Genomic DNA, 7,276 nt, shown 5'->3' on the forward strand with positions numbered 1-7,276 from the left:
GATTCAGACAGACTTTAAGCATAGATACGAGTGAGAAACTCTCATCGTAGTCAACACCTTGAACTTGTCGAAAATCCTTTTGCGACAATTCTAGCTTTGTAGATAGTAACACTACTATCAGCGTCCGTCTTCCTCTTGAAGATCCATTTAATCTCAATGGCTTGCCGATCATCGGGCAAGTCAATCAAAGTCCACACTTTGTTCTCATACATGGATCCCATCTCAGATTTCATGGCCTCAAGCCATTTTGCGGAATCTAGGCTCATCATCGCTTCCTCATAGTTCGTAGGTTCGTCATGGTCAAGTAACATGACCTCCAGAACAGGATTACCGTACCACTCTAGTGCGGATCTTACTCTGGTTGGCCTACGAGGTTCGGTAGTAACTTGATCTGAAGTTACATGATCATCATCATTAGCTTCCTCACTAATTGGTGTAGGAGTCACAGGAACATATTTCTGTGATGAACTACTTTCCAATAAGGGAGCAGGTACAGTTACTTCATCAAGTTCTACTTTCCTCCCACTCACTTCTTTCGAGAGAAACTCCTTCTCTAGAAAGGATCCATTCTTAGCAATGAATGTCTTGCCTTCGGATCTATAATAGAAGGTGTACCCAATAGTCTCCTTTGGGTATCCTATGAAGACACATTTCTCCGATTTGGGTTCGAGCTTATCAGGTTAAAGCTTTTTCACATAAGCATCGCAGCCCCAAACTTTAAGAAACGACAGCTTAGGTTTCTTGCCAAACCATAGTTCATACCGTGTCATCTCAACGGATTTAGATGGTGCCCTATTTAACGTGAATGTAGCTGTCTCTAATGCATAAGCCCCAAAACGATAGTGGTAAATCGGTAAGAGACATCATAGATTGCACTATATCCAATAAAGTACGGTTATGACGTTCGGACACACCATTATGTTGTGGTGTTCCGGGTGGCGTGAGTTGCGAAACTATTCCGCATTGTTTCAAATGAAGACCAAACTCGTAACTCAAATATTCTCCTCCACGATCAGATCGTAGAAACTTTATTTTCTTGTTACTATGATTTTCCACTTCACTCTGAAATTCTTTGAACTTTTCAAATGTTTCAGACTTATGTTTCATCAAGTATATATACCCATATCTGCTCAAATCATCTGTGAAGGTCACAAAATAATGATACCCGCCGCGAGCCTCAACACTCATCGGACTGCATACATCAGTATGTATTATTTCCAACAAGTCTGTTGCTCACTCCATTGTTCCGGAGAACTGAGTCTTAGTCATCTTGCCCATGAGGCATGGTTCGCAAGCATCAACTGATTCATAATCAAGTGATTCCAAAAGCCCATCAGCATGGATTTTCTTCATTTGCTTTACACCAATATGACCTAAACGGCAGTGCCACAAATAAGTTGCACTATCATTATTAACTTTGCATCTTTTGGCTTCAATATTATGAATATGTGTATCACTACGATCAAGATTCAATAAACCATTCACCTTGGGTGTATGACCACAGAAGGTTTTATTCACGTAAACAGAATAACAATTATTCTTTGACTTAGATGAATAACCGTATTGCTATAAACATGATCCAATCATATTATGCTCAACGCAAACACCAAATAACATTTATTTTAGGTTCAACACTAATCCCGAAGGTAAAAGGAGTGTGCGATGGTGATCTTTTCAACCTTGGAATCACTTCCAACACACATCATCACCTCGCCCTTAACTAGTCTCTGTTTATTTTGCAACTCCCGTTTCGAGTTACTACTCTTAGCAACTGAACCAGTATCAAATACCGAGGGGTTGCTATAAACACTAGTAAAGTACACAACAATAACATGTATATCCAATATACCTTTGTTTACTTTGCCATCCTTCTTATCCGCCAAGTATCTAGGGCAGTTCCACTTCCAGTGACAATTTCCTTTGCAGTAGAAGCACTCAGTTTTAGGCTTGGGTCTAGCTTTGGGCTTCTTCATGGAAGTGACAACTTGCTTGTCATTCTTATTGAAGTTCCCTTTCTATCCCTTTGCCCTTTTCTTGAAACTAGTGGTCTTTTTAACCATCAACACTTGATGCTCTTTCTTGATTTCTACCTTCGCCAATTTCAGCATCGCGAAGAGCTCGGGAATTACTTTCATCATCCCTTGCATATTATAGTTCATCATGAAGTTCTACTAACTTGGTGATAGTGACTAGAGAACTTTGTCAATTACTATCTTATCTGGAAGATTAACTCCCACTTGATTCAAACAATTGTAGTACCCAGACAATCTGGGCACATGCTCACTGCTTGAGCTAGTCTCCTCCATCTTGTAGGCAAAGTACTGTCAGAGGTCTCATGCCTCTCGACACGGGCATGAGTATGAAATACCAATTTCAACTCTTGGAACATCTCATATGCTCCATGTCGTCCAAAACATTTTTAAGTCCCGGATCTAAGCCGTAAAGCATGGTGCACTAAACTATCAAATAGTCATCATACCGAGCATTGTCAAACGTTCATAACGTCTGCATCTGCTCCTGCAATAGGTCTGTCACCTAGCGGTGCATTAAGGACATAATACTTCTGTGCAGCAATGAGGATAATCCTCAGATCACGGAGCTAGTCCGCATCATTGCTACTAACATTTTTCAACTTATTTTTCTCTAGGAACGTATCAAAAATAAACGTGAAACTACATCACGAGCTATTGATCTACAACATAGATATGCAAATACTATCAGGACTAAGTTCATGATAAATTAAAGTTCAATGAATCATATTACTTAAGAACTCCCACTTAGATAGACATCCATCTAGTCATCTAAATGATCACGTGATCCAAATCAAATAAACCATGTCCGATCATCACATGAGATGGAGTAGTTTTCAATGATGAAAATCACTATGTTGATCATATCTACTATATGATTCACGCTTGACCTTTCGGTCTCCAGTGTTCCGAGGCCATATCTGCATATGCTAGGCTCGTCAAGTTTAACCCGAGTATTCCGCGTGTGCAAAACTGGCTTGCACCCGTTGTATGTGAACGTAGAGCTTATCACACCCGATCATCACGTGGTGTCTCGGCACGACGAACTGTCGCAACGGTGCATACTTAGGGAGAACACTTATACCTTAAAATTTGGTGAGAGATCATCTTATAATGCTACCGCTGAACTAAGCAAACTAAGATGCATAAACGATAAAAATCACATGCAATCAAAATATAAGTGATATGATATGGCCATCATCATCTTGTGCCTTTGATCTCCATCTCCAAAGCACCGTCATGATCACCATCATCACCGGCGCGACACCTTGATCTCCATCGTAACATCGTTGTCGTCTCGCCAACTATTGCTTCTACGACTATCGCTACCGCTTAGTGATAAAGTAAAGCAATTACATGGCGATTGCATTTCATACAATAAAGCGACAACCATATGGCTCCTGCCAGTTGCCGATAACTCCGTTACAAAACATGATCATCTCAAATTTAGCATCATGTCTTGACCATATCACATCACAACATGCCCTGCAAAAACAAGTTAGACGTCCTCTACTTTGTTGTTGCAAGTTTTACGTGGCTGCTACGGGCTGAGCAAGAACCGTTCTTACCTAGGCATCAAAACCACAACGTTTTCGTCAAGTATGTGATGTATTAATCTTCAACAAGGACCGGGCGTAGCCACACTCGATTCAACTAAAGTTGGAGAAACTGACACCCGCAAGCCACATGTGTGCGAAGCACGTCGGTAGAACCAGTCTCGCGTAAGCGTACGCGTAATGTCGGTCCGGGCCGCTTCATCCAACAATACCGCGGAATCAAAGTATGACATGCTGGTAAGCAGTATGACTATTATCGCCCACAACTCACTTGTGTTCTACTCGTGCATATAACATCTACGCATAAACCTGGCTCGGATGCCACTGTTGGGGAACATAGTAATTTCAAAAAAATTCCTACGCACACGCAAGATCATGGTGATGCATAGCAACGAGAGGGGAGAGTGTTGTCCACGTACCCTCGTAGACCGAAAGCGGAAGCGTTATGACAACGCGGTTGATGTAGTCGTACGTCTTCACGATCCGACCGATCCTAGTACCGAAAGTACGGCACCTCCGCGATCTGCACACATTCAGCTCGGTGACGTCCCACGAACTCTCGATCCAGCTGAGTGTCGAGGGAGAGCTTCGTCAGCACGACGGCGTGATGACGGTGATGATGAAGCTACCGGCGCAGGGCTTCGCCTAAGCACTGCAACGATATGACCGAGGTGGATTATGGTGGAGGGGGCACCGCACACGGCTAAGAGATCAATGATCAACTTGTGTTGTTGTCGTGTCCTAGGGTGCCCCCTGCCCTCGTATATAAAGGAGCAAGGGGGGAGGCCGGCCGGCCCTTGGGGCGCGCCAAGGAGGGGAGGAGTCCTCCTCCTAGTAGGAGTAGGACTCCCCCTTTCCTAGTCCAACTAGGAGGAAGGGGGAAGAAGGAAGGGAGAGGAAGAGGAGAAGGAAAGGGGCCTAGTCCAATTCGGACTCCCTATAGGGAGGGGGCGCGGCTGCCCCTTGTGGGCTGCCTCCCCTCTTCCCTATGGCCCATGTAGGCCAACTTTCCCCTGGGGGGTTCCGGGAACCCTCCGGCACTCTGGTTTTCTCCGAAACCACCCGGAACACTTCCGGTGTCCGAATATAGTCGTCCAATATATCAATCTTTATGTCTCGACCATTTTGAGACTCCTCGTCATGTCCGTGATCACATCCTGGACTCTGAACTACCTTCGGTACATCAAAACACATAAACTCATAATACCGATCGTCACCGAACGTTAAGCGTGCGGACCCTACGGGTTCGAGAACTATGTAGACATGACCGAGACATGTCTCCGGTCAATAACCAATAGCGGAACCTGGATGTTCATATTGGCTCCCACATATTCTACGAAGATCTTTATCGGTCAAACCGCATAACAACATATGTAGTTCCCTTTGTCATCGGTATGTTTACTTGCCCGAGATTCGATCGTTGGTATCTCAATACCTAGTTCAATCTCGTTACTGGCAAGTCTCTTTACTCGTTCCGTAATGCATCATTCCGCAACTAACTCATTAGTCACATTGTTTGCAAGGCTTATAGTGATGTGCATTACCGAGAGGGCCCAGAGATACCTCTCCGACAATCGGAGTGACAAATCCTAATCTCAATCTATGCCAACTCAACAAACACCATCGGAGACACCTGTAGAGCACCTTTATAATCACCCAGTTACGTTGTGACGTTTGGTAACACAGTAAGTGTTCCTCCGGTATTCGGGAGTTGTATAATCTCATAGTCATAGGAACATGTATAAGTCATGAAGAAAGCAATAGCAACATACTAAACGATCAAGTGCTAAGCTAACGGAATGGGTCAAGTCAATCACATCATTCTCTAATGATATGATCCCGTTAATCAAATGACAACTCATGTATATGGCTAGGAAACTTAACCATCTTTGATTCAACGAGCTAGTCAAGTAGAGGCATACTAGTGACACTCTGTTTGTCTATGTATTCACACATGCACTAAGTTTTCGGTTAATACAATTCTAGCATGAATAATAAACATTTATCATGATATAAGGAAATATAAACAACTTTATTATTGCCTCTAGGGCATATTTCCTTCACCGCGGCCGTTTCCTCGCGCCCTCCGGAGGATGATGAACCGGCCACCAGCGTGGCGTTGAGGTCGATGGCCATGAGCGCGGGCGTGGACAGCGCCACCACACTCACCTTCGGCAAGCATTCCCCAAAAAAGCGGGAGGCTTGCAGATAGAAGTAGAAGCCGGGAATTTGTTGTGTGGAAGACACGCGCGGCGACTATGGCAGCACCATCCGAGGAAATGCCGACGAGCCCGTGCTGGCCGCGGCCTTGGCGGCACTGACGAGCCCGTGCTGGCCAGGGTTCAACCCTAGGTAGATCAAGGCCTCACTCGTTCTTGCAGCGACTCGGGCGTTGGTTTCCTCCTGCTTTGCGGCAGTGGGGAGGGCGGCATCGAGGGTCTGCGCGTCGCCGTCCATGGCCGGGAGCGCGAGCGGGCGGGAGTGTTTTGAGAAAGTGGAGGGAAATGATGATCGATGTGCCACCGACTGGCGGACCAGGGGGAGAAGTAGGCGCGCGTTCGTTTTGGTGTCCGCGCAGGTGCAAATGAGGCTCAAATTTTGGCCGAGAATGGGTTGGCAGGCGGACGAAAAACGGTTGCGCGTCCATTTGGGTCGGCACGTTGAGCCGACTTTTTTATCTGCGGTGATCCAAACGGACACGCGCGGACGAAATGGATCGACGCGTTGGAGTTGCTCCAACTGTGGCGTTCTATGCTTCTTGCACTGGCGGAGCTACGGCCAAGCAATACTGTGCTATGGCCCGCCCAGCTCAGTGAAAATTCAACAAGATATGAGAGCAAAACGGGTCATTAAAGTAAAATAGTGATACTTTCCTCTAGTATAGCTTCGCCACTGCTTTTTGGCACTACTCCCTCTGTTCCTTAGATATAAAACCTTCTAGGTCTATATATGTCAGATGAGGCTGGCATACACGTAAAAAATGACCGATTGTGATGTTTTCAGGCCAGCACTGCCAGCCTCACCATTTGGTTAACGGGGAGACAGATCTACAGCGCAAGCGACGCGACGCGGAGAGCTAAACTAATCACGCTGTGGATGGTTACAAGGCTCAGTGTCTCCAAGTTAGTACTCCCTCTATTCCTAAATATAAATCTTTCTAAAGATTCCACTACAGAGATTATATCAAATGTATATAGTCGCGTTTTAGAGTATAGATTCACTCATTTTGCTTCGTATGTACTTCCTCCGTAAAAAAATATAAAAACTTTTAGATCACTAAAGTAGTTATCTAAACACTCTTATATTTCTTTACAACGGGAGTAGTCTATAGTGGAATCTCCTAAAAGAGTTATATTTAAGAACGGAGGGAGTATGAGTCAATCACTCTTTCAAATGCTACAGGGAGTAAAAGAAAACTGTGCACAAACATCAACCAAAAGCTCCACTTTTTATGCGTGTTTCACAAAAAGAAGGATCCACGTTATACAGTATAAAAGATCATATAGCACTTTGGTCAAACTATGTATTACTTGTATGAGCTTACATACAAAATATATGATGCACATGCAAATCTGTCCATTTTCACAGTAAAGAAAAAGAAAGGCTATATTATGGATCCAGGGAGTACCATTTTTATAGTAAAGAAAAATAAAAGCTTCAACGTCGATTTTACTCAGCTAGTTCCACACC

This window comes from Aegilops tauschii, chromosome 5 (assembly GCF_002575655.3).
Source record: "Aegilops tauschii subsp. strangulata cultivar AL8/78 chromosome 5, Aet v6.0, whole genome shotgun sequence".
Lineage (NCBI taxonomy): Eukaryota > Viridiplantae > Streptophyta > Magnoliopsida > Poales > Poaceae > Aegilops > Aegilops tauschii.